The 26984-nt window shown below is 51.8% G+C and overlaps 1 pseudogene across 1 annotated transcript in view; it reads left to right on the forward strand.

The window, feature by feature from the left end:
• Nucleotides 1–21253, forward strand: part of LOC148139993 (early estrogen-induced gene 1 protein-like) — a 42588-nt pseudogene extending 21335 nt beyond the window's left edge. The window contains exons 4-11 of the transcript XR_015752996.1: nucleotides 2498–2614; nucleotides 4070–4116; nucleotides 6376–6533; nucleotides 8210–8320; nucleotides 10449–10635; nucleotides 13198–13319; nucleotides 16013–16083; nucleotides 17861–21253. The product of XR_015752996.1 is annotated as an early estrogen-induced gene 1 protein-like (transcript). The remainder of the gene's footprint in view (nucleotides 1–2497; nucleotides 2615–4069; nucleotides 4117–6375; nucleotides 6534–8209; nucleotides 8321–10448; nucleotides 10636–13197; nucleotides 13320–16012; nucleotides 16084–17860) is intronic.
• Nucleotides 21254–26984: the final 5731 nt, after the last annotated feature.

Consider the following 26984-nt stretch of genomic DNA (forward strand, 5'->3'; position numbering starts at 1 on the left):
AGAATGGGACAGTGATGGGAGAGTGGGACAGGGATGGGAGAGTGGGACAGGGATGGGAGAGTGGGACAGTGATGGGAGAGTGGGACAGGGATGGGAGAGTGGGACAGGGATGGGAGAGTGGGACAGGGATGGGAGAGTGGGACGGTGATGGGAGAGTGGGACGGTGATGGGAGAGTGGGACGGTGATGGGAGAGTGGGACGGTGATGGGAGAGTGGGACGGTGATGGGGGAGTGGGACAGTGATGGGGGAGTGGGACAGTGATGGGGGAGTGGGACAGTGATGGGGGAGTGGGACAGTGATGGGAGAGTGGGACAGTGATGGGAGAGTGGGACAGTGATGGGAGAGTGGGACTGTGATGGGAGAGTGGGACTGTGATGGGAGAGTGGGACTGTGATGGAAGAGTTGGATTGTGATGGGGTTTGGATGGGAGAGTGGGACAGTGATGGGAGAGTGGGACAGTAGTGGGAGAGTGTGACTGTGATGGGAGTGTGTGACTGTGATGGGAGAGTGTGACTGTGATGGGAGAGTGTGACTGTGATGGGAAAGTGGGACAGGGATGGGAGAGTGGGACAGTGATGGGAGAGTGGGACAGTGATGGGAGAGTGGGACAGTGATGGGAGAGTGGTATTGTGATGGGAGAGTGGTATTGTGATGGGAGAGTGGTATTGTGATGGGAGAGTGGGACAGTGATGGGAGAGTGGGACAGTGATGGGAGAGTGGGACAGTGATGGGAGAGTGGGACTATGATGGGGTTGGATGGGAGAGTGGGACTATGATGGGAGAGTGGGACTGTGATGGGAGAGTGGGACAGTGATGGGAGAGTGTGACTGTGATGGGAGAGTGGCACAGTGATGGGAGAGTGGGACTGTGACGGGAGAGTGGGACTGTGACGGGAGAGTGGGACTGTGACGGGAGAGTGGGACAGTGATGGGAGAGTGGGACAGTGATGGGAGAGTGGGACAGTGATGGGAGAGTGGGACTGTGATGGGAGAGTGGGACAGTGATGGGAGAGTGGGACTATGATGGGGTTGGATGGGAGAGTGGGACTGTGATGGAGAGTGGGACTGTGATGGGAGAGTGGGACTGTGATGGGAGAGTGGGACAGGGATGGGAGAGTGGAACAGTGATGGGTGAGTGGGACTGTGATGAGAGAGTGGGACAGGGATGGGAGAGTGGGACAGGGATGGGAGAGTGGGACAGTGATGGGGTTGGATGGGAGAGTGGGACAGTGATGGGAGAGTGGGACAGTGATGGGAGAGTGGGACAATGATGGGGTTGGATGGGAGAGTGGGACAGTGATGGGAGAGTGGGACAGTGATGGGGTTGAATGGGAGAGTGGGACAGTGATGGGGTTGAATGGGAGAGTGGGACTATGATGGGAGAGTGGGACAGTGATCGGAGAGTGGGACAGTGATGGGGTTGAATGGGAGATTGGGACAGTGATGGGGTTGAATGGGAGAGTGGGACTATGATGGGAGAGTGGGACAGTGATGGGAGAGTGGGACAGTGATGGGAGAGTGGGACAGTGATGGGAGAGTGGGACAGCGATGGGAGATTGGGACTGTGATGGGAGAGTGGGACAGCGATGGGAGAGTGGGACTGTGACCCTCCGACAGTGCCCGCTCCCTCAGCGCTGACCCTCCGACAGTGCGGCACTCCCTCAGCACTGACCCTCCGACAGTGCCCACTCCCTCCGCACCGACCCTACGACAGTGCGGCACTCCCTCAGCACTGACCGTCCGACAGTGCCCACTCCCTCAGCACCCACCCTCCGACAGTGTGGCGCTCCTTCAGCACTGACCCTCCGACAGTGCCCACTCCCTCAGCGCTGACCCTCTGACAGTGCGGCCCTCCCTCAGCACTGACCCTCCGACAGTGCGGCCCTCCCTCAGCACTGATAATCCGACAGTGCCTACTCCCTCAGCACTGACTTTCCGACAGTGCGGCACTCCCTCAGCACTGACCCTCCGACAGTGCCCGCTCCCTCAGCACTGACCCTCCGACAGTGCACCGCTCCCTCAGCACTGACCCTCTGACAGTGCGGCACTCCCTCAGCACTGACCCTCCGACGGTGCCCACTCCCTCAGTACTGACCCTCCGACAGTGCAGCATTCCCTCAGCACTGACCCTCCGACAGTGCGGCGCTCCCTCAGCACTGACCCTCTGACAGTGCGGCGCTCCCTCAGCACTGACCCTCTGACAGTGCGGCGCTCCCTCAGCACTGACCCTCCGACAGTGCCCTCTCCCTCAGCACTGACCCTCCGACAGTGCGGAACTCCCTCAGCACTGACCCTCCGACAGTGCGACGTTCCCTCAGCACTGACTCTCCGACAGTGTGTGTGTGAGAGTGTGTGTGTGTGTGTGAGTGTGTGTGTGTGAGAGAGATTGTGTGAGAGAGTGTGTGTGTGTGAGAGAGAGTGTGTGGTGGGGGTGACGGTGGGCTGTTGGTGTGTTCCTCTCTAACCAGCTCCTCCTGTTCCTCCTGTCGCTGACCAGCTGGGCTTTGTGGATCTGAATTTGGCAGAATTTGCTGGCTCGGGAGTGACAGCTCGCTGCTACATCCTGGAGGGATATGACACGAAGAACACACGGCAGGATAACTCCATCTTGAAGGTACCCTCCTGCAAGGGGAAGGGAAGGAGATTGACAGTCAGGGCTGGGGGTGGAGGGCAACCACCTCCATTCTCCGAGTCATCGTGTTAAATCCAAACTTCGTACTGAGTCATAAACGCTTTGCGATGTTTGAGACGGAGGGATATCTGATCGTCCTGACTATACCCACTGTCACCTTCCTACTGTCTTCCTTTAATCTCTGACCTCTTTAATGGTGGATAAGCTTCAATATTCAGTCAGTCAGCACAGGGACAGCACGGGGTTAGATACAGAGTAAAGCTCCCTCTACACTGTTCCCCCCCCATGCCAGGGACAGGGACAGCACAGGGTTAGATACAGAGTAAAGCTCCCTCTACACTGTCCCCCATCAATCACTCCCAGGACAGGGACAGCATGGGGTTAGATACAGAGTAAAGCTCCCTCTACACTGTCCCCCCATCACACACTCTCAGGGACCGGGACAGCACAGGCTTAGATACAGAAGCTCCCTCTACACTGTCTCCCGCCATCAAACACTCCCAGGGACAGGGACAGCACGGGGTTAGATACAGAGTAAAGCTCCCTGTACACTCTCACCTAGGACAGGGCCAGTACGATTGCTACTCACTGTGAGATAGTGAAGCTGCTGTTTGTGTAGAATGTGTTTCCTGGTACTGTATTTGTTTGGACAGTTTCTTTACCGATGAATAATTTCCTCTTCTTTCCCTCCATTTCTCTCTCCTTTGTTCCTTCGCTCCTTTCTCTGTTATTGTTGCCCTACCTCCCTATCCACACCATCTCCTATTTATTTCTTGCATTCCTTCTCTCTCCTATTTTATCATCTCTGTCTTTCCTTCTGTCTCTTCTATGACTCTCTGTCCATTTTATGACCTCTTTGTCTCTCCTGCCTTTTCCCTCTTGTCTCTCATACATCTCCCTCTATCCGTGTGTGTGTGTGAGAGATTTATTCTCTCCTCTCTCTCTCTGTCTTAAAGTTTCTTTTTCTTTCTCTCTTTGCTCCGTTCCTCTCTCTGACTCCATTACTTTCTGTTTCCCTACTCTTTCTGCCTCTCTTCTCCATCTCTCTATTTGAACTCTTTTCTCTCTGTCTCTCTTTTTTTCTATCTCTCCCTCTGTTATGCTCTCATTGTGTGTTTTTTTGCTTTGTGTGTATATCTCTCTCTGTCCCTCCCTCTCTTTGTGTCACATTTACCCTTTCTCTCTGTCTGATATTCTCTCACTATCTCTCTCTCTCTTTTCTCTGTCTGTTATTGTCTCTCTTTATCTATTTTTCTCTCTCTCTTTCTCTCTATTATTCTCTCACCTTCTCTCTGCATTTTTCTGTCTCACCGATTCTGTCTCCATCTTTCTGTTTTTAATCACTCTCCCTCTCTTTGTCTCTATTTCCTTCTCTCTCTCTCCCTCACTCTCTCTCTCCCTCTCTCTCTCCCTCACTCTCTCTCCCATGAATCCCAGATCTCCATCAGTCTGCAGTTGTTGCTGGGCGACCCATGCTTTAAGACGTAAGTACTGGCTTTTGGCTTCTCCTGCACCCCCACATCCGTCTTGTCCCTGACCCCAACTCTCACTTTTCTGAACTTTTCATACAGCCCCACAGACTCAGCTACCCCTCTTGTGAGAGGTAGTGCCCCTTACTGCCAGCCCTGAATAATACATCCAAAAACATCTATATGTACCATCTACAAGATACATTGCAGAAACTCACCAAACATCCCCTCCCGCCACCCCCCGACGCTCAGTAACAGCAGTGTGTACCATCTACAAGATACCCTGCAGAAACTCCCCAAACATCCCCTCCCTCCAACCCCCAACGCTCAGTAACAGCAGTGTGTACCATCTACAAGGTACCCTGCAGAAACTCACCAAACATCCCGTCCCTCCACCCCCCGACACTCAGTAACAGCAGTGTGTACCATCTACAAGATACCCTGCAGAAACTCACCAAACATCCCCTCCCTCCACCCCCCGACGCTCAGTAACAGCAGTGTGTACCATCTACAAGGTACCCTGCAGAAACTCACCAAACATCCCCTCCCTCCACCCCCCAACGCTCAGTAACAGCAGTGTGTACCATCTACAAGGTACCCTGCAGAAACTCCCCAAACATCCCCTCCCTCCACCCCCCGACGCTCAGTAACAGCAGTGTGTACCATCTACAAGATACCCTGCAGAAACTCACCAAAGACCCTCAGGCAGCACCTTCCAAACCCACGGCCACTTCCATCCAGAAGGACAAGGGGTAGCAGATCCATGGGAACCCCACCCCCTGCAAGTTCCCCTCCGAGCCCCTCCCCATCCCGACTTGGAAATATATCGGCCGTTCCTTCAGTGTGGCTGGGTCCCAATCCTGGAATTCCCTCCCTAGGGGACATTGTGGGTCTACCCACAGCACATGGACTGCAGTGGTTCAAGAAGGCAGCTCACCCCCACCTTCTCAAGGGGGGCAACTAGGGAAAGGGGCAGTAAATGCTGGGCACAACCATTGATGCCCATAAGCTTTGAATGAATCAATCATTTAAAAACAATACTTATAATTTGTCTTTACTCAATGAGAGTGGTTAAGGTGATGGTGCAGGGTGTGAGATATTTGGATTGGGATGGTGTACAAGGATATGGGGAGAAATCAGGAGATTGGCACTAAGTAATGATACTCGCTTGAGGAGTTGGTGCAGATATGATGGGCTGAATGGCCTCGTTTCTCACAGTGAGACTGTGATGAGGGAGGAACACTCCCTTAGTTTCCGTTGCCATATGGGTAATCACTTTGCTCCTCAGAACCTCTTGTGACTCTTGTGTCCCCTTGAAACCAAAGCCCCACAATATCCGTGTCCACCACCCCTCAGCCTGTCCTCGTGACCCCCATAACCTCCTCTACACTCTGCAAGACCCCTTTCCCTTGCCCCTGGCGTACCAGAGAGATGGCTGTAGAAGTGACCATGGTTCAGGTAGGAGCAGCACTGCCACACACTGACCATGGGCGGTATTGCAGGCAGACCATTCAGAAGGGCTTTTGCCCGAAACGTCGATTTTACTGCTCCTTAGATGCTGCCTGAACTGCTGTGCTCTTCCAGCACCACTAATCCAGAATCTGCTCCATAGAGTCAATAGAGTCAGAGAGATGTACATCACAGGAACAGACCCTTCGGTCCAACTCGTCCATGCCGACCAAGTGTCCCAACCCCATCTAGTCCCATTTGCCAGCATTTGGCCCATATCCCTCCAAACCCTTCCTATACCCATATATCCATCGAGATGCTGTGAAAAGTTATGATTGTACCAGCCTCCACCACATCCTCTGGCAGCTCATTCCATACACATACCACCCTCTGTGTGAAAATGTTGCCCCTTAGGTCCCTTTTATATCTTTCCCCTCTCACCCTAAATCTATGCCCTCTAGTTCTGGACTCCCCCATCCCAGGGAGAAAAAGACTTTGTCAATTTACCCTATCCATGCCCCTCATAATTTTGTAAACCTCTATAAGGTCACCCCTCAGCCTCCGACGCTCCAGAGAAAACAGCCCCAGCCTGTTCAGCCTCTCCCTGTAGCTCAGATCCTCCAACCCTGACAACATCCTTGTAAATCTTTTCTGAACCCTTTCAAGTTTCACAACACCCACACCTGTTCTCTGCCTGTGCTCTGTTTCTGTGTGTTGTGCTGACAGTGTGAGGATGGGATATATATTGTCCAGGCTGGTCAGGTCTCTGTGAAACCAGCTGTTTGTGAGTGACAGTGTCATTCCCTATCCATCCCCTCCCTCCAGGCCAGCACCGCACACCACCTTCAGCACCATCGTAACCGGCGAGGATGCCCTGGAGCCGGACTGTAAGGGAGACGCTGGGAACGATGGGGAAAGGGACAGACCACACCGACCCAGCTCCCTGCGGCTGTCCAAGTGTCGCTCATGGATCACGGCCTCAGGTACCAGACTCCAGAAACACAGGGTTACAGGCTGTCCCAAGACTGGCCGGGACAGTGGGTCAGACACTGTCCTTTCCCCCCTCCCTCTGGGACTGGCTGGGACAGTGGGTCAGACACTGTCCTTTCCCCCCTCCCTCCGGGACTGGCTGGGACAGTGGGTCAGACACTGTCCTTTCCCCCCTCCCTCCGGGACTGGCTGGCACAGTGGGTCAGACACTGTCCTTTCCCCCCTCCCTCCGGGACTGGCTGGGACAGTGGGTCAGACACTGTCCTTTCCCCCCTCCCTCCGGGACTGGCTGGCACAGTGGGTCAGACACTGTCCTTTCCCCCCTCCCTCCGGGACTGGCTGGGACAGTGGGTCAGACACTGTCCTTTCCCCCCTCCCTCCGGGACTGGCTGGCACAGTGGGTCAGACACTGTCCTTTCCCCCCTCCCTCCGGGACTGGCCGGGGCTGTGGACTCTGTCTGGGACTGGCTGAGACAGTGGGTCAGACACTGTCCTTGCCCCCCTCCCTCCGGGACTGGCTGAGACAGTGGGTCAGACACTGTCCTTGCCCCCCTCCCTCCGGGACTGGCTGAGACAGTGGGTCAGACACTGTCCTTGCCCCCCTCCCTCCGGGACTGGCTGGGGATTGATTGGGATGTTGGGAAAGTTGTTAATGAATGAGAGGCCGTCTGCACTGATAATAAAAGCCAACATCATGCGGAGGCTGGAAATGAGAGATAAAACCTGGAGAAACACCAGAGAAACTCAGCAGGTCTGTGGAGATAGAGACAGAGGGAGATTATATATCCATATCTATCTATATATAGATAGATAGATATATAGATAGATTTGGATATATAATCTCCCTCTGTCTCTATCTCCACAGACCTGCTGAGTTTCTCTGGTGTTCTCCAGGTTTTATCTCTCATTTCCATTTCGAGTCCAGTCTGACTCTGCAGCATTGTTGTGGAAGTGCTAGTGTTGGACTGAGCTGGACAAGGTCAGATGTCACACGACACCAGGTAATAGTCCGACTGGTTTATCTGAAATCACAAGCTTTCGGAGCACTGCCCCTTCATTGGGTGTCGGGTAGACTTCAGAGTTCACCTGGAAAAGAAGCAGCTCCAAAAACTTGTGATTTCAAATAAGCCTGTTGGACTGTAGCCTGTTGCCTTGTGATTTCTGACCTCAAAACCCCTGCTCAGAGAGGTTAACGCACACTTGTGGAGCAGGTGGGACTCAAACACAGGCCTCCCATCTGGGAGGTAGGGACACTACCTCTGCACAACAAGAGCCTGGTGTTTTCTGCTGACGTTCCAATGAGAGATCACCTTATTCGATTACAAAGTGAAAGCTGATCTATCAAGCCAGTTTTTCTTTAATATCCTTGTTTGTGGGGTTGTAGCCTGGGATCTGACTACACCAGGCGTCCCACCAGTCTGGAGCACAACCTACTCATCACGCCCCCGGGCTGAAAGATGCTTCCGGGAGGCTAACAATGCACTCGAACAGATTGTGCTCCTGGTGAGCTGTTTGGGAATGTTGTTTGGGGGGGTGTACGGGGATAGGGTGGGCAGGAGTTACGGTTTGGGGGAGGGGAGGTAGGTAGGCCTCTTTGGGGATCCGGGAGCTCCGGAGTCGGGCGGCTGCTCCCTTGTTCCTCACCTTGTCCGTCCCTCTGGCCCGGTAGGTATCAGCGAGGACCGAGACAGCGTGGTCAGCACCCCGGACAGCTCCTCCAGCTCCCGCTACCCCCTCAGCTCACCGTCCAGTGTCAGCAGCCAGCACTCCAAGGTGTCCGGTGAGTGAACGTCCTGGGAATGGTGACAGCTCCGACAGGATTGGGGCGGTGGGAGGACCTGGTGGGGGAGGGGGAATGGGGATGGGGAGGGGGGGCGCGGTGGAGGAGCAGGAGCCGGGCTGAGTGGGTCTGAATCGCTCTGCGATGTTCACCTCTCTCACGGCCTTTCAAAGCCAGCCATCCCCTTGCCCAACAGGGGTTTGACCCAGTCGGCCATTCGTTAGGCGCCGCCTAAATGCAAAGCTGTTGTTGGGAGGTGTCTGGACGACCCCATCACTTGAGGAAGAGCCCTCAAGGTTGGTCTGGCCCTGGCATAAAGCGATCCCGGTAGGAAGTGGGATGCAGGAGGCCATTCGAGCCATCCGTCCGGATGTGTCATTCAGCTCATTCACCGCAACGTCGCATCCTCCCTCCCCACACCCCCCTGACTCCGCATTTTCCACACCCATCGCCCTCTGTCCTGGGCCTACTGAATGACTGAGTGTTCCCTGCCGGGAAGACTTCCAAGGAGTCAGCTCCCGTTGAAAACCGAGAGGGGGAGAGCTCTCTTCCTCAAGCGGGTGAGCTGCATTTCCTGACCCTGTCCCTAGTTGCTCCCCTTGAGAAGGTGGGGGTGAGCTGCATTTCCTGCCCCTGTCCCTAGTTGCTCCCCTTGAGAAGGTGGGAGTGAGCTGCATTTACTGCCCCTGTCCCTAGTTGCTCCCCTTGAGAAGGTGGGAGTGAGCTGCATTTACTGCCCCTGTCCCTAGTTGCCCCCTTGAGAAGGCGGGGGTGATCTGCATTTCCTGCCCCTGTCCCTAGTTGCCCCCCTTGAGAAGGTGGGGGTAATCTGCATTTACTGCCCCTGTCCCTAGTTGCCCCCCCTTGAGAAGGTGGGGGTGAGCTGCATTTATTACCCTGTCCCTAGTTGCCCCCCTTGAGAAGGTGGGGTTGACCTGCATTTCCTGTCCCTAGTTGCCCCCCTTGAGAAGGTGGGGATGAGCTGCATTTACTGCCCCTGTCCCTAGTTGCCCCCTTGAGAAGGTGGGGGTGAGCTGCATTTACTACCCTTGTCCCTAGTTGCCCCCCTTGAGAAGGTGGGGGTGAGCTGCATTTACTGCCCCTGTCCCTAGTTGCCCCACCTTGAGAAGATGGGGGTGAGCTGCATTTACTGACCTGTCCCTAGTTGCCCCCCTTGAGAAGGTGGGGGTGAGCTGCATTTACTGCCCCTGTCCCTAGTTGCCCCACCTTGAGAAGATGGGGGTGAGCTGCATTTACTGCCCCTGTCCCTAGTTGCCCCACCTTGAGAAGATGGGGGTGAGCTGCATTTACTGACCTGTCCCTAGTTGCCCCCCTTGAGAAGGTGGGGGTGAGCTGCATTTACTGCCCCTGTCCCTAGTTGCCCCCTTGAGAAGGTGGGGGTGAGCTCCATTTACTGCCCCTGTCCTTAGTTGCCCCCCTTGAGAAGGTGGGGGTGAGCTGCATTTACTGACCTGTCCCTAGTTGCCCCCCTTGAGAAGGTGGGGGTGAGCCGCACTTACTGCCCCTGTCCCTAGTTGCCCCTCTTTGAGAAGGTGGGGCTGAGCTGCCTTCTTGAACCGCTGCAGTCCATGTGCTGTGGGTAGACCCACAATGTCCCTTAGGGAGGGAATTCCAGGATTGGGACCCAGCCCCACTGAAGGAACGGCCGATATATTTCCAAGTCGGGGTGGGGAGGGGCTCGGAGGGGAACTTGCAGGGGGTGGGGTTCCCATGGAGCTGCTGCCCCTTGTCCTTCTGGATGGAAGTGGCCATGGGTTTGGAAGGTGCTGTCTGAGCATGTGCCACAGATGGAGGGTGAACAGGGAGGGGGCAACAAGGGGTGGACTTGTCAGTGACGCCCGGACCCATGGACAGAAGGAGCAGGAGATTGGGGGCGGGGAAGGGGGTCGTGGGGGGGAGAGGTGGGGGAGGATGGAAGGTGAGGTTTGTTATGTTGGTGGGGTTGGGGGATGGAGAAGGGGAAGGTGATGGGGAGGTTTGTGTGGTGTCAGGATTAGATGGACCGAATGGCCTCGACGTGAGGCTCGGTGACCCGTTCCATATTGTTTCCTGTGACCATGTCTCCTGTCTCCTGCCACCCTTCCCCTCCCCCTCCCCCTCCCTCCAGGTTACAGCTCGGAGCACTCCAGGAGTGTCAGCCTCTCGGAGCCCACCAGGAGGCGCAAGCTGTCATCGGTCAGCAGCGGCTTCTCCTCGGGACCCAGCAGCGCGGCCGATATCCAAGGGGAGGCTGGGTGCCTGACGTTCGAGAGGCCCCCCCTCCCCGTCCTGCCGTGCGACCGGCACACCCCCAGGTAAGGGAGGGGAGAGGGGAGATACCCCGGCACTTGGGGGTGGTGAGGGGTTAGTGTTGGGGTACATGTGTGGGCAGGGATGTGGGTCATGGGGAAGGGGAAGGGCAGTGTCGCAGGTCCCACTGCAGCCAGGTTACAAATGGGTGGAAGGAGTTGCATTTCTCCAGGGTCAATCCAGACCTTGGGTTTTGAGAGTGTGCGAGAGTGTGAGTGTGCGTGTGGGTGAGTCAGTGTGTCTGTGTGTGTGTGTGTGAGAGAGTGTGTTTGTGTGTGCGTGTGTGTGATTGTGAGTGAGTGTATGTGAGTGTGTGAGACTGTGTGTGTGCGCGTGTGTGTGATTGTGAATGTGTGAGACTGTGTGCGCGTGTGTGTGTATGGAGGTGTGTGGGTGAGTGTGTCTGTGTGTGTTTATTTGTGTGTGAGTGTGTGTATGAGTGATTGTGGGTGATTGAATGTGTGTGTGTGTGAATGAGTGAGAGTGAGTGAGTCTGTGTCCATTTATTTGTGCGTGTCAGTGTGCGTGTCTGTGTGTGTCTGTGTCAGTGTTTGTGAGCGAGTGTGTGTGTATGTGTGTGTGTGACTGGGAGTGAGTCTGTGTGTGTCTGTGAGTGTGTGTATGTGTGCGCGTGTGCGTGACTGAGTCAGTGAGTGTGCATGAATGCGTGTGTGTGTGTGTTTATTTGTGTGTGTGTGCGCGAGCGAGTTTGTGTTTGCGTTCATGTGCCTGTGTTTGTGAGTGTGTGTGTGTACGAGAGTGTGTGTGTGTCTGTATGGAGGGTGTGGGCGATGGGGGGAAGCTGCGATGCAGAGTGAGATCCCACCAACGCTGTCAGAAAGGTGACCAGATCTCAGTGAGGGATCATGATTGTAGTCTAGGTCGGAGGTGGGTTCTAACCCGCAACCCCCCCCCCCCCCCCGGTGTTAGCTTTGAAAGGTGGGGCCCATGACAGTGCAGCACCCCTGCTTCTCCCTTCCCACCCCTGTCCCCCAGTGGTCAGCCTGGATGATGCTTAGGCCTGGGAGCTCCCTGGGAGTGTTACTGAACAAAGAGACCTTGGAGTGCAGGTTCATAGCTGCTTGAAAGTGGAGTCACAGGTGGATAGGATAGTGAAGAAGGTGTTTGGTATGCTTTCCTTTATTGGTCAGAGTATTGAGTACAGGAGTTGGGAGGTCATGTTGCGGCTATACAGGACATTGGTTAGGCCACTGCTGGAATATTGCGTGCAATTCTGGTCTCCTTCCTATCGGAAAGACGTTGTGAAACTTGAAAGGGTTCAGGAAAGATTTACAAGGATGTTGCCAGGGTTGGAGGATCTGAGCTACAGGGAGAGGCTGAACAGGCTGGGGCTGTTTTCCCTGGAGTGTCGGAGGTTGAGGGGTGATTTTATAGAGGTTTATAAAATTATGAGGGGCATGGATAGGGTAAATAGACAAAGTCTTTCCCCCCCCCCCAGGGGTGGGGGAGTCCAGAACTCAAAGGCATAAGTTTAGGGTGAGAAGGGAAAGATATAAAAGAGACCTAAGGGGCAACGTTTCCACACAGAGGTTGGTACGTGTATGGAATGAGCTGCCAGAGGATGTGGTGGAGGCTGGTACAATTACAACATTTGAAAGGTGTCTGGATGGGTATATGGATAGGAAGGGTTTAGAGAACCAGGTGCTGCCAGGTGGGACCAGATTGGGTTGGGATATCTGGTCGGCATGGACGGGTTGGACCGAAGGGTCTGTTTCCGTGCTGTACATCTCTATGACTCTAAGTGGTTACCCCAGAGTGGGGATTTCAAACCCACACCCTCCTCCTCTCCTCAAGAGGGGAAGGTGCAGCTCACAGAACCACATCTGAGCTGAGCCATTCGGTCCATTTCCCGTCCCTAGCTGTGCTCTGTGTTTGAGCTGGATGTTGCTTCAATAACCCCCTTCTTGTCCCCAGCTTTATTAACAGGGGCACAGAGTACAAGAGCAAGGGGCTGATGCTGAACGTGTCCCAGCCCCTTGTTAGACCCCAGCTGGAGTACTGTGTCCAGGTGTGGGCCCCACATTATCGGAAAGATGGGGAACACGTCGGAGAGAGGGCAGGAGCGATTTACAAGAACGGATCCAGGGATGGGGAAAGGTCAGCGATGAAGAGAGATTGAAGAGGTTGGGAATGTTCTCTCTGGGAGAGAAGGCGGCTGGGAGAGGGAGATCTGAGAGAGGTTTTCAAAATCCCGAGTGGGGAGAGGGCCTGGACAGTGGAGAGAGGGAGAAGCTGTTCCCACTCGGAAAAGGAACAGGAGCGAGAGGGGGGTAGATTTAAAGGGATGTGCAAATGGAGGGAGGGTGAAGTGAGGGAGAGAGTTTCTCACCCAGTGGGTAGTGAGGGTGTGGAATGTACTGCCTGGGAATGGAGGGGGGGAGGCAGGTTCAACTGAGGCATTCCAGAGGGACAGAGGATAGAAATGGTGGGGCAGGGATAGGGGTGGGAAGGGCAGGAGATTGGGCCCTGGGGGATAGAACCGATGCAGGGATGGTGGGCTGAATGGCCTGCTGTGCTGTAAGAATCCTGTGCGTGTGTGATTACAGGCGGAGGAATCGAGTACCTGAGAACTACCCGTCATGGGTCAGTGACACCAGGGTCAACGCTGATGACATTGTGGAGTGTATTATCCAAACTCAGGACTTCACCAACTGCAGTGATTCCGAAGGTAAGGAAAGCCTGGCAGCCATCGGAACTCCAAGCGGGAACATTCCATGGCTCGGGAGTCCTCGGGCCACACTTCCTCTGGACAGGGTAAGATAGAGCCATCCCAGTGCAGAAGGAGTCTGTTCAGCCCACTGAGCCCATACTAGCCCCTTGGAGAGGTACCCGGTCAGTCCCATTACCCTCCCCACTGGGTGCCTCCTCCAGGTTATTCCCATTCCAATCTGACTGAAATTGTTTACTGTCGCTCCTTCCACCCTCCTTGCCCGCAGACGGTGCATTACCCACTCACTGGATCATCAAATTCCTTCCACCCCCCCTCCCCGTCCCCGTTACACCCCCTCCCCACCCTTACATCATGCCTCATGTCCCCAAACCTGAAAGCTGTGTACCCCCTCACCCACACCCACCAGCCAGTGAGATCAGCTCCCTCTGCCTACCCTCAGCTAAACCTGTCACTACCCTGCCCAGCTCGACCAAACCTCCCCTCCACCCTCCCCACTCCAACCAGAGGCACTTGGACGAGGAATCTGAACGGACTATCGCCGAGTTTGTGTGTGACCCAGGAATAAACAGAAAGACAAGAGGTGACCCAGACTCTGTAGAGGGAAGGGCAGGTTAAACAAGTGAGCCAAGACTTGGCAGATCAAATATAATGTTGAGAAATGTCAGGTTTGGCAGGAAGAATAGAGGTGCTGAATATTTCTTAAATGGAGAAAGACTGCAGAAAGCTGAGGGATTTGGGAGTCCTTGTGTGTGAATCTTAAACAGCCAGTATCCACGTTCATCGGGTAATAGGGAAGGCAAGTGGAATGTTCTTTCAAAAGGAATGGAGTGTTAAAGTAGGGAGCAGAAAACAAAATTCCCGGAGAAACTTAGCAGTTCTAGCGGCATCTGTGGGGAGGTAAAGCAGAGGCAACGTTTTGGGTTCGGAGACTCTTCAGGAGAATTAATAGCAGCTGGGAACAACTTGTCTTCATGATGAAGATGGGTGACGGGGGATTGTCGTGGGGGACGGAGGGGGAGGGATGTTGTTGCGAGGGGATGTTGATGGGGGAAGGGGACAATGTTGTTGGGGGAAGGGGGGATGTTGTTCAGGGAAGGGGACGATGTTGTTGGGTGAAGAGGGGACGTTGTTGGGGGAAGGGGACGGTGTGGATGGGGGAAGGGAACTGTTGATGGGGAAGGGGGGTGTTGATGGGAGAAGGGGGGTGGACGATGTTGTTAGGGGAAGGGGAAATACTGTTGGTGGAAGGAGGGGGATGTTGTGGGAGTAGAGGTGAGTGGAGATGGAACCCAAAAAGAGAGAGCTGAAATGGGGAGGCAACGAGAGGATTATTGATGTTAAGTCAGGACAGCAGAGGAGCTGTTTCAGTGACAGAGAGGGCTGAGTGTGGGAGAGATTGGGTGAATGTATGGGAAATGAAAGTACCATATGTCACATGAGAATAGTCCGAGGAGAATGTGGGAGTGGGTGACTGTGCTAAAAGAAACCCGTATTAAAACAGGACTGGGTGTGGACACCGGAGAATGTAATCAGGATCCAAAGTTACTGACCTCGTATAGAGTCTCAAGCCTGCAGGATTCTCTGAGCGGAAATTGAGATGCTGTTCTTCTAAGTTACGCTGAGCTTCCTTGGAGCACTGCAGCAAGCCTGGAACAGAGATGTTTGCCAGGGAACAGGGTGGGTGGTTAACGTGGCGGGCAACTGGAAGCTCAGGGTCACTCTGGGGGACAGAGTATTGGTGTTATGCAAAGCGGTCACCCAGTCTGTGTTACAAACCCACTGAGTCCCACAGCTCCCTGGACTATACATCCTCACCCCCTGCTTCCTGTAAAGACTCTATTCTCTTCTCCCAGTTCCTCCGCCTCCGCCTCTGTTCCAACAGGACCAACTCCAACAAGGGAGCCTCCGAAATGTCCCCCTCCTTCCTGAACCGAGGACTCCCCAACCCCTTTACTGACAGGGCCCTCTGCTGGGTCTGACCCGTCTCCCAGACTTCCACCCTCACCCCCTGTCCCCCCCACACACCTCGCTCTTCAACAGTGATAGGGTCCCCCGGTGATGGGGACGGTGAGTCATAGAGATGGGGAGGGGGGGTCTGGGCGATGGGGTGGTCTTGGTGATGGGGCGAGTGTCTTGGTGACTAGGGGAGGGGGGTGTTTCGGTGAGAGGGAGGGTGGTCTCAGCATCGGGGAAGGGGTCTTGGTTATGGGGAGGGCTTTTCTCCCTCTGGGTGACGGGGAGGGAGTCTCGGTGAAGGGGAGGGGGGTCTCGGTGACGGGGAGAGGGGGGTCTCGGTGGAGGGGAGGGGGGTCTCGGTGATGGGGACGGGGTGACTCGGTGACGGGGAGGGAATGACTCGATGGGGAGGGTGGTCTCGGCGATGGTGTCTCGCTGATGAGGAGGAGGGTGTCTCGGGACAGGCCGGGTGGTCTCGGTGACAGGGAGGGAGGGTCCTGTTGACAGTGAGGGGGTCTCGGTGATGGGGCGGTGTGTCTGGGCGATAGTGGGAATGTCTCGGTGATGGGGAGGGGTGTCTCGGCTTTGGGAAGGGAGGTGTCTGAGTTAATGTGACTGGTCTCAGTGACAGGCGATGACATTATAACGTGGAGCTGTGTATCCTGCCGGGAGAGGGATTGAGATGATCATTGTGTGTGACTCTAATTGCTGTCTGTGTTTGGGTTCCCATCCAGAGAGCGGATTACAGCTGGTTGTAGACCGTGACGGTTCCACGTTCATCAGGGGAGTGTCAGCTCACTAGCAGGTACAGCATCCTCCCCACAGCCAATACTACTGTGGGTTCAATACATCCAGGTATGGGATTGGCCAGCATTTACTGCCCCTGTCCCTAGTTGCCCCCCTTGAGAAGGTGGGGGTGAGCTGCATTTACTGCCCCTGTCCCTAGTTGCCCCCCTTGAGAAGGTGGGGGTGAGCTGCATTTACTGCCCCTGTCCCTAGTTGCCCCCCTTGAGAAGGTGGGGTTGACCTGCATTTACTGCCCCTGTCCCTAGTTGCCCCCCTTGAGAAGGTGGGGGTGAGCTGCATTTACTGCCCCTGTCCCTAGTTGCCCCCCTTGAGAAGGTGGGGTTGACCTGCATTTACTGCCCCTGTCCCTAGTTGCCCCCCTTGAGAAGGTGGGGGTGAGCTGCCTTCTTGAACCGCTGCAGTCCATGTGCTGTGGGTAGACCCACAATGTCCCTTAGGGAGGGATTTCCAGGATTGGGACCCAGCCACACTGAAGGAACGGCCGATATATTTCCAAGTCGGGATGGGGAGAGGCTCGGAGGGGAACTTGCAGGGGGTGGGGTTCCCATGGACCTGCTGCCCCTTATCCTTCTGGATGGAAGTGGCCGTGGGTTTGGAAGGGCTACAGTAGAGCGATTAGATAAGATTTCCCTTATTCAGATCGAATCTATCTCTCCCCCTCAGTGCCCATCCTGAGCCTCACTACTCACTAGAGCTTTCAAAAAGTAAACCTTTCCTCACAGCTCCAATGTTTAACTCACCAATCGCCCTGGATACAGCCAACGGGAAGTGATTCCCTCTCTCTCTCTCCCCGGACCCCTGGCTGGCTTTGTCTGAGGAAGCCGTCACTTGCCTCTGAAGGGACAGTCACTGACAACCTGCCATGGTCCGCCCACGCTGCGACATGACGGTCAGGAGGGCACATCAACACCTCTACCTCCTCAGGAGGCTACGGAAATTCGGCAACGTCCGTAAGGAACTTCACCAACCTTTACTGGTGCATCACAGAGAGCATTCTCTCCGGGTGCGTCACTGCTTGGTGCGGCAACTGCTCTGTGAGAAACTACAGAGACTGTGAACACAACCCAAGTTTCCATCCACTGACTCCATCTCCACTTCCCACTGCCTCAGGAAGGTGGGCAACAGGCCTAGTAGTATTGCCGCTAGACCGTAAACCCAAAGCCCCTGAGAACGTTCTGGGGACCTGGGCTCAAGGCCTGCCATGGCAGATGGTGGAGTTTTAATGGGTGGCACGGTGGCTAGCACTGCTGGCTCACAGCGCCAGAGACCCGGGTCCAATTCCCCTCTCAGGCAACTGTCTGTGTGGAGTTTGCACATTCTCCCCCCGTGTCTGCGTAGGTTTCCTCCGGTTTCCTCCCACAGTCCCGAGCTGGCCATGCTCAATTGCCCATAGTGCAAGGTGCATTCGTCAGGGGTCAACATAGGGTTGGGGAATGGGTCTGGGTGGGTTACTCTTCAGAGGGTTGGTGTGGACTTGTTGGACTGAAGGGCCGGTTTCCATAATGTAGGGAATCTAATCAACAGCTTCTTCCCCACTGTTAGTAGCCTTCTGAATGGACGTCTCAAATTTAACAAGGATCTCTCTCTCTCTGTGCACATTCTTTGCAGCCATAACATAATATTCCTAACTCTGTTCTATCATTGTAATGCACAGTGTACGATCTGCCTGTACTGCATGCTAAACAAAACTTTTCACTGTACCTAGGTACATGGGACAACAATAAGTCAAAACAAATCTCACCACCTGCTCTCTCTCTCTCTGTGTGTCCCTGCAGGCAGTCTGTGAGTGACTACGTGCCAGTGGTCATTGGGAATCACTGAGGTGACAGCCCATTGTGGGATCGGTCTGTGCGCTGAGCTCCGCCAGAATCTCCATTCAGCTGCTGCCGCCCCGAGAACAACGGATGGGCAACGGACTTGGGGTTGGCTCAGACTCCTGGAAAACCATGCTTTGGGAGGGTGAGGGGTGGGATGTGGACAGGGCTGAGTTTGTGCAGGGAACTGAGGAGGGGAGGGGGTTAAAGAGGAGGGACAACCCCCTCCAGCCCCTTCTGAGCTGAGGGAACGGTTTGTTCCTGACCATTAACCCTTCCAGAGACAAGGCCGAGCCCAGGACCCTCGCTGAGAGGTGACCGCTCATGTTCACATTGTGGGGTGGGCCAATCATTCGGAGATGTCTTTTTGTCACCTCCTCCCACCCTCACTCCTCATCTCAGCAACCCCACCCCACTCTGTGCACTCTCTCCACTGCCCCCTCCTATCCACCTGCCCAATCCCAACTTTCCCAACTGAAAACCCCCTCAACAGTCCTTCACCACCCTGTCACCAGGCCCTCAACATCCCCTCACCACCTCGTCACCACCCCCTCACCAACCCCTCATTACCCCTCACCACCCCCCATGGAATGTGCAGCAAACTTCCAGGCTGGTAGGATTGGACACAACGTCGTACACAGGTGCCCCTTGTTCCTCCTGTCATGCTGGCACAACTGAGGGGCAGGTGTTGGTGGGCTCAATTGGAGGGGTGCCCGGTTTGACAATGGCAGGGCCTGTGACTTGCAGAAATGTGGAGGTGTGTGTATAATTGTGTGCATGTACATGAGCATGTGTATAATTGTGTGTATGTACATGGGTGTACGTATGTGTGAACAATTGTGTGTACGAGTGTGCTTATGTGTATCTAATTTTGTGTGTGTGCGCATAATTGTGTGTGCAAGTGTATAATTATGTCAGCGTACATGAGTGTGCGAGTGTGTGCATAATTGTGTGAATGCACATGCACGTGCACGCACACAATTGTGAGTGTGTGTATAATTTTGTGTGTGTGTGAACGTACATATGATTGTGTGTGCACAATAGTGTGTGCGTTTGTGCATATAACATTACACACGTTCACATACACTCTGAACCAGAGGGTAAGAATGCACACTTGTGTGTTAGTACATGTGCAAGGACATATCTGCGTAAGAGAGCATAACTTTGTGCGTGAGTGTATATATAATTGTGTGTGCTTGTGTGAGAGTGTGCATGTGTAAGTGTGAGTTTTCTCTCCCAAGTGAGTCTCGCTGGGCTCCCTGAGTTTAATGCCCACAAGGAAAGATGAGGGGGCTGCCTTCCTGTTTGTGGGGTTATCTCTGAGGGGCTAGTTTTTGGATCAACAGTCAGAAATCCATCCTATGACAGAGGCCATTCATTTCATCTTGTCCGTGCTAGCTCTTTGGCAGAGCTTTGCTTGCAATCTCACTGGCCTCTCCAGATCCCGTCCCTGCAAGCCGCCTCCTCCCCTTTAGATATTTATCCAGTTCTCCCAGGCTTTCACAGAACCAAAATGTACCCCCCCACCACCCCGAGAGGGGGTGTTGAATTTATACTGAGTGCCCCAATCCCTCACAACCCTTTCTTAAATTTAAACCACACATTGTTAGCAGGTTGAAGCTTTTCCTGTTGTTAGGTACATCAGGAAGAAGGGAAGAAAGCAAAGATAACAGCTGTGGAGGTGGTGTGCCTGGTTTGGATTTAACCTGATTATCGCCAGGCGAGGGAGGGGAGAGGAGTTTGGATCAGGAACCCTTTATTATAACACCCACTCCCTCCCCCACCCACCTCATTTGACTACCACAAAAATATTTAATGACATTTTAGCAAAAAGCAATGTCTCACACTGTGAAGATCTTGGAGCTAAAAGAGTCTAAGATTGATCATCCAGATATTACTGCCAGCAAGACAGTTAACACTAAAAAAGATAAATTTAAAAAAAAGCGTGGTGGTGGTGGGGGGGGGGGGAGGGATGCCCATTCAGCCCTGCTCTGCTGACCATCCAACTCAGTCCCCCGTTCCTGCTTTCTCCCTCAAACCCTGTGATCCCTTTAGCCCCAAGTCCTGTATCCAACTCCTTCCAGAAGTCATACAATGTTTTAGCCTGCACTGTTTTCTGTGGGAAGAATTCCACTGGCTCACCCTCTCTGCACCCCTCAGTTCCAAAAGGGTTCATTTCTGACACGTCTCCTTTTACCAAACAATTATTTCAACCAACCAGGACCCTCTCCCCAAGCGTTAAGAGGCCTTGTCTCTTTACAAAGTTGTTTCTTTTCCCCATTTGCATTTCAGTCCTCACGGACACAGGACAGAAAACTCTCACTGCATATCTTTGTTTTTGGCTGAAGTTCTGTACTGTCCCAGCAAGAAATTCATTCAGACCCATGCAGCTGGAGCTGGATTGAAATGGATCAGGGAATGAACTTGCTTTTAATCTCCCCCCAGAGGTAATGGCCTGGTCTCTGGCCTCTGTAGCTGGATGTTTTGGGGTGGAGGAACACATACACTGGCCATCTACCAGATACAGAGGATGTTTCTGAATTGCAAGATTGCGATATCTCTGTAGTGGAACCGATGTATAACAGCCGAAAAGGTGGATGACTCAATGTAAACGGACACTCTCTGGGGCTATACTGAGATGTATGGATGCTCGCTGAGCTGGAAGGTTCGTTTTCAGATGCTTTGTCACCATAATGTCATTGAGCCTCCGGATGAAGCACTGGTGGGATGGCCCACTTTGTGTGTTTAGGTTTCCTTGGGTTAGGATGTCATTTCCTGTTTTTTCAGGGGCTGGTAAATGGGGTCTAACTCGATGAGTTTGTTGATAGAGTTCCTGTTGGAATGCTATGCTTCTAGGTATTCTCATGCGTGTCTGTTTGGCTTGTCCTAGGATGGATGTGTCATCCCAGTCGAAGTGTGTCCTTCCTTGTCCGTATGTGAGGATACTAGTGAGAGAGTGGGTCATATCTTTTTGTGGCTGGTTGATGTTCATGTATCCTGGTGGCTAGTTTTCTGCCGGTTTGTCCAATGTAGTGTTTGATACAGCTCTTGCACGGTATTTTGTAAATATTCAAAAAGATCGGGTACCCAATGAACACAGCCCGCTGATTTCTCAGCAACAAACCCAAACAAGCAGACAGAACACATCCAGAAATCCTAGCCACTCTCCCCTACATCAAAGGCATCTTAGAAATGACTGCCAGACTACTCAGACCCCTTGACATCGTGGTAGCCCACAAACCCACCAACACACTAAAACAGCAGCTAATGAACTTGAAAGACCATATACAGGCAACAAGCAAAACTAACACCTTGCAAGAACTGTATCAAACACTACATTTGACAAACAGGCAGAAAACTAGCCACCAGGATACATGAACACCAACTAACCAAAAAAAACACATGACCCAGTCTCACTAGTATCCTTACATACAGCTGAGGAAGGACACCACTTTGGTACAACACATCCATCCGAGGACAAGCCAAACAGAGACACGCATGAGAATTCCTAGAAGCATGGCATTCCAACCAGAACTATCAAACACATTGACTTGGATCCCATTTACCACTCCTTGAGAAAAAGGAAGAGGAAATGACATCAAAGGAAATGACACCACCACCTCAAGGAAACCTAAACACAAATAGAAAGTGGGCCATGCCGCCAGTGCTTCATCCAGAGGCTCACTGAAGAGGTTATCTGGTATGGTGATGAAACGTCTGGAAATGAACCTTCCAGCTCAGCAAACAAATTTACATCCAGAACCTCAACCTGAGCTACAAATCTTCTCAAATCTCGCTAACTGAGATGTATATTTAAATGTTGGAGATCTTAATATATTTTGATACTCAATGCTAGCATTTGGCTTGTCTGTGAATATTCAATGATTTTCTGAGTGCATTGTGATTGTTTTATCCCACCTGAGGGAGTCGAGGTCACGGGGGATTGGACAGGCAGCAGAGTAGGTCATTCAGTTCTGATCTGCCATTCTATGTTATCCTGGCCAATCCACTTACCTCAACACCACGCTCTCCCTGTACCCCTCAATACAGTTAGTTCCCAGAAACCTTGAATATATTCAGAGACTTGGCCTCCACAGCTTCCTGTGGTAGTGAGTTACCATTTGTACATGGGATGAGGCCATTCAGCCCCCTGGGACTGCAATGGCTCCCCAGATGAACAATTCACTTACTGCTGTTCTCTCACCTTCTGCTCACAACCCTGCACAGCCTTATTTCTCTAGCTGTCTTTTGAAAGCTTCAAATGAATCTGCCTCCATCACATAGACAAAGTTTGTTTTTTTCCTCACATTAGTTCTGCTGATTTTTTTTGGCTAAACCTCATCTCACTTCAATAAGTAGGAACAGTTTCCCCCTAGCTATACCATGTCAACTCTGAACAGGTCAAAACGTGGATGAAAATAACTTCTGGTGTGGGAGTGGATTTTTTTTTAAAAAAGTGAGAATGTGGAAAATGATTTTGAAACATAAGAGGTCAGAAGTCACACAACACCAGGTTATAGTCATTTGAAATCACAAGTTTTCAGAGCAATGTCCCTTCGTCAGGTGAAGGATAGAGTTTACCCCTCACACGATGAAGGGACAGCGCTCCAAAAGCTGGTAATTTCAAATAAACCCATTGGACTATAAACTGGTGTCGTGTGACTTCTGACCTTGTCCATCTCAGTCCAACACTAGGACCTCCACATTGTAAATGATTGTGGTCAAGATTCATCATGCATATTTGGGTTCTAAGCTGGGAGAACCATGCACAGTTTTAGGTTTAGTTTGTATTTCAATTTTGTATGGGCTAAGGAGGTAAGAACTTAGTTTCATTTTTGAATTCTAAGAGGAAGTGTGTTTATATCTATTTAAATGAAGCAGTTTTTAAAACTTAAAAGACACTTGCGGTGAATAGCTCAGTGCATTAGAAAAAAATGTTTCTGGGAACGGAAGACTTGACTTATGAAGGAAGGCAGGATAGGTTGGGATGTTTTTCACTGAAGGGTAGAATGTTGAGAGATAATCTTAGAGATTTATGAAATAATGAGGGATATAGATAGTGTTAATGGTAGCTGTCTTTTCCTTAGGGTGGGGGAATTTCAAGACTAAGGACACAAAGTTAAGGAGAGAGATTTTGAAAAGGCATGAGGGGCAAAGTGTGTTTTACATGGAGGGTGATATGTGATGAACTTCCAGAGGAAGTGGTGGATGTTGGTACAGTTACAATATTTAAGATATTTTGATAAGTGTGTGAATGTGAAAGGTTTGGAGGTATATGGGCCAGGAGCAGGCAGGCGGGACTAGTTTAGTTTGGGATTCTGGTTGGCATGGATTGGTTAGATCAAAGGGTCTGTTTCCACATTCTCCCAGTGTCTACGTGGGTTTCCTCCGGGTGCTCCGGTTTCCTCCCGCAGTCCAAAGATGGATTGGCAGCTCAAGGTTACCCAGAATGTCCAGGGATGTGCAGGCTGGGGGATTAGTCATGGGAAACACAGGGCTACAAGTATAACGTAGGGGAAGTCTGTCTGTGGGATGCTCCTCTATGAGAGGCTGGTGTGGACTTGATGGGCTGAATGGCCTGCTTCCATAGTGTAAGGATTTTTTGCAGGTATCAATGCCATGGGGATGAGGATAGTTTAGTTAGATTTTTTTGGTTTTGAATTTATCTTGGAATGGACTTCCAGCATAACCACGATGTGGAGGTGCTAGTGCTGGACTGGGGTAGACAAGGACAGAAGTCACATGACACAAGGTGATAGTCCTGATGAAGGGACAGTGCTCTGAAAGCTTGTGATTGCAACTAAACCAGGTGTTGAGAGAGTTCTGAACAAGTGTAACCAGCTTGTGTTTGGAAAAGCAGTTTTCTTTTGAGCTCATTCATGGGATTGTGAGCATTTATTCCCCATCGTTAACTGTCTTGACAGTCAACCACATGGCTGTGGATCTGGTATGAGGTATTGGCCAGACCAGGCAAGGATACAGAATGCTCTTTGCTACAACAAGGACACCAGTGTAGCCCATGGGTTTTCCTGACAACTGACAACACTCCTCTTTATTCCACCATCTGCCATGTCGGAATTGAAACCCAGGATACCAGAACACGTACTGGGTCTCTGGATTAATAGTCTGTCCAGAATACCATTACCTCCCCACAGCTTTAGATGGAATGTAACACCTGGGGGGTGGTGGGAAGGTGGGGAGATGGGGAGACGGGGAGACTAGTGATAAAACCAGTGCCTAATTCAATCATCCACCACAAATACTACCTGCAATTAGGCACTAGGCTTCAGTGTACAACAAACACTGGAAAAGAGGAAGATTGAACTGGAACATGGGGTTAACTGGAAGCTAGACAATGAAATTAAAAGTAAATCCTCAAAAGACAGTTAACTTTGTGCATGAAGCAAACAACTTCAAAAAGGTTCTGCACTTGTGGGATATGGGTGCTATAGGTTGACCAGCATTTATCTGTCCCTCATCACCCTCAGGTTTGTTGTTACAAACGATACTTGAGAAATAACTGACTAACGCTAATGTTACGTACAAAATCAGTTGGCAGAAAAGAAAAAAAAGAGGGTTGATATGTTTGTTTGCAATACTTGCATCTGCAACTTCCTGAGAATTTCCTTCCATGTTGTAATGGGTTCCAACCTGTGCTCAGACTCCTGTTTGAAATGGAGCAGTCGAATGAACTGCCTTCTCGCCTGGAGAAATGGACCGGGGTTCACCCACAACCTTCTCCTGCTTCTGCTGGACAGTTGACAGATTCCTACAGTTCCACCTTCTACAGGATGGAGGCTGTGATATTCAGGAGACACCGATCCAGTCAACTCCCAACAATTCCCGACGGCTCAGTCAGACACTCATGGAAAGATTCCCAAGGTGGTCAGCTGTGGGAAGTGTAGAGTGCCCAGCCGACTGCAGACAGAGGAGGGGAGGGACCTGAACTTTGAGCCAAAAAGACATTGTGCTCATTTCCCAAGTGACTGAGGTGGTATACGGATTTCAGTGCCTGAGAGATGCCAGGTAAAATGGCTGCATGCCCTGGCACCCCCAAATCCCTTTAATTTGTTGCAAAAAGTCTGAAGTTACAAAGTTGACAACCTTGCCTTCGATTAAGTGGAACTGCACAACTGGTCAGCTACACAATCCTAAGTGTGTAAATAATTATGCTGAGAGCCAGTTTGGGATAGTCAGGCTGCCAGTATGATATACTCATGTACTAGACATATATTAAATAGCCAGGGCTCTGCACTTTGCATACAGAAGAAGCAGACACACTGCTGTGGTTTCACCTCAGTTGAATAAGTGACAGCAATTTGCGATCATATTTCCTCAGGCAATGCCTTGAGGAAACAACCTGCCCTGTTTAAATTTTAACAAAAGCTGACAGTCGTTAACTGGTACATTCACCATGGCAATACCTCAAAAAACTCACCCAATCACTAAACTAAAGTGATGATTTTCCCTTAAATTAACATTCTTGCAAATTTTCTTGATGAGTGCAAGATGTCAGGCACACCATGTCATTTTTCAGTGATACTCATTCTGCACTAACTGAGCAGACTGTTGTACAGCACAGAAACAGACCCTTCGGTCCAACTTGTCCATGCCAACCAGATATCCCAACCCACTCTAATCCCATTTGCCAGCACTTGGCCCATATTGTTCTAAACCTTCCTATTCATAGACCTGTATGCCTTTTAAATGTTGCAATTGTACCAACCTCTACTACTTCCTCTGGCAGCTCATTCCATTCATGCACCACTCTGCATGAAAGAGTTACCTCTTAGGTTAATAGACAGACAATAGGTGCAGGAGTAGGCCATTCTGCCCTTCGAGCTAGCACCACCATTCATTATGATCATGGTTGATCACTTTCGATCAGTATCCTGTTCCTGCCTTATCTCCATAACCCTTGATTCCACTATCCTTGAGAGCTCTATCCAACTCTTTCTTGAAAGTATTCAGAGACTGGGCCTCCACTGCCCTCTGGGGCAGAGCACTCCATACACCCACCACTCTCTGGGTGAAGGAGTTACTCCTCATCTCTGTCCTAAATGGCCTACCCCTTATTTTTAAACTGTGCCCTCTGGTTCAGGACTCACCCGTCAGCGGAAGCATGTTTCCTGCCTCCAGAGTGTCCAATCCTTTCATAATCTTATATGTCTCAATCAGATCCCGTCTCAGTCTCCTAAACTCAGGGGTATACAAGCCCAGTCACTCCAATCTTTCAACGTAAGATAGTCCCACCATTCCAGGAATTGACCTCGTGAACCTACGCTGTACACCCTCAATAGCCAGAATGTCTTTCCTCAAGTTTGGAGACCAAACCTACACACAATATTCCAGGTGCGGTCTCACCAGGGCCCTGTACAGCTGCAGAACCTCTGCTTCTCTACTCAATTCCTCTTGTTATGAAGGCCAGCATACTATTAGCTATCTTTTTTTAAGATTACTTAGTGTGGAAACAGGCCCTTCGGCCCACGAAGTCCACACCGACCCACCGAAGTGTAACCCACCCAGACCCATTCCCCTACATTTACCCCTTCACCTAACACTACAGGCAATTTAGCATGGCCAATTCACCTAACCTGCACATCTTTTGGACTGGAGGAAACTGGAGCACCCGGAGGAAGCCCACGCAGATACAGGGAGAATGTGCAAACTCCACACACAGTCACCTGAGGCAGGAATTGAACCCAGGTCTCTGGCGCTGTGAGGCAGCAGTGCTAACCACTGTGCCACCGTGCTGCCCACTGTACCTGCATGCTTGCTTTCATTGACTGATGTACAAGAACACCTAGATCTCGTTATCCTGCCCCTTTACCTAACTGGGCTCCATTTAGGTAGTAATCCGCCTTCCTGTTCTTGCCAAAGTGGATAACCATACATTTATCCACATTAAACTGCATCTGCCATGCATCTGTCCACTCACCTAGCCTGTCCAGGTCACCCTGTAATCTCCCAACATCCTCCTCCCAGCCACCCAGCTTTGTATTATCAGCAAATTTGCTAATAATACTTTTAATACCATCATCTATATGCATATTGTAAAAAGCTGCGGTCCCAGCACTGATTCCTG

The sequence above is a fragment of the Chiloscyllium plagiosum genome, unplaced genomic scaffold (assembly GCF_037043375.1).
Source record: "Chiloscyllium plagiosum isolate Xiang-an unplaced genomic scaffold, Cpla_swu_hap1 HiC_scaffold_35, whole genome shotgun sequence".
In the NCBI taxonomy this organism is placed as follows: Eukaryota; Metazoa; Chordata; class Chondrichthyes; order Orectolobiformes; family Hemiscylliidae; genus Chiloscyllium; species Chiloscyllium plagiosum.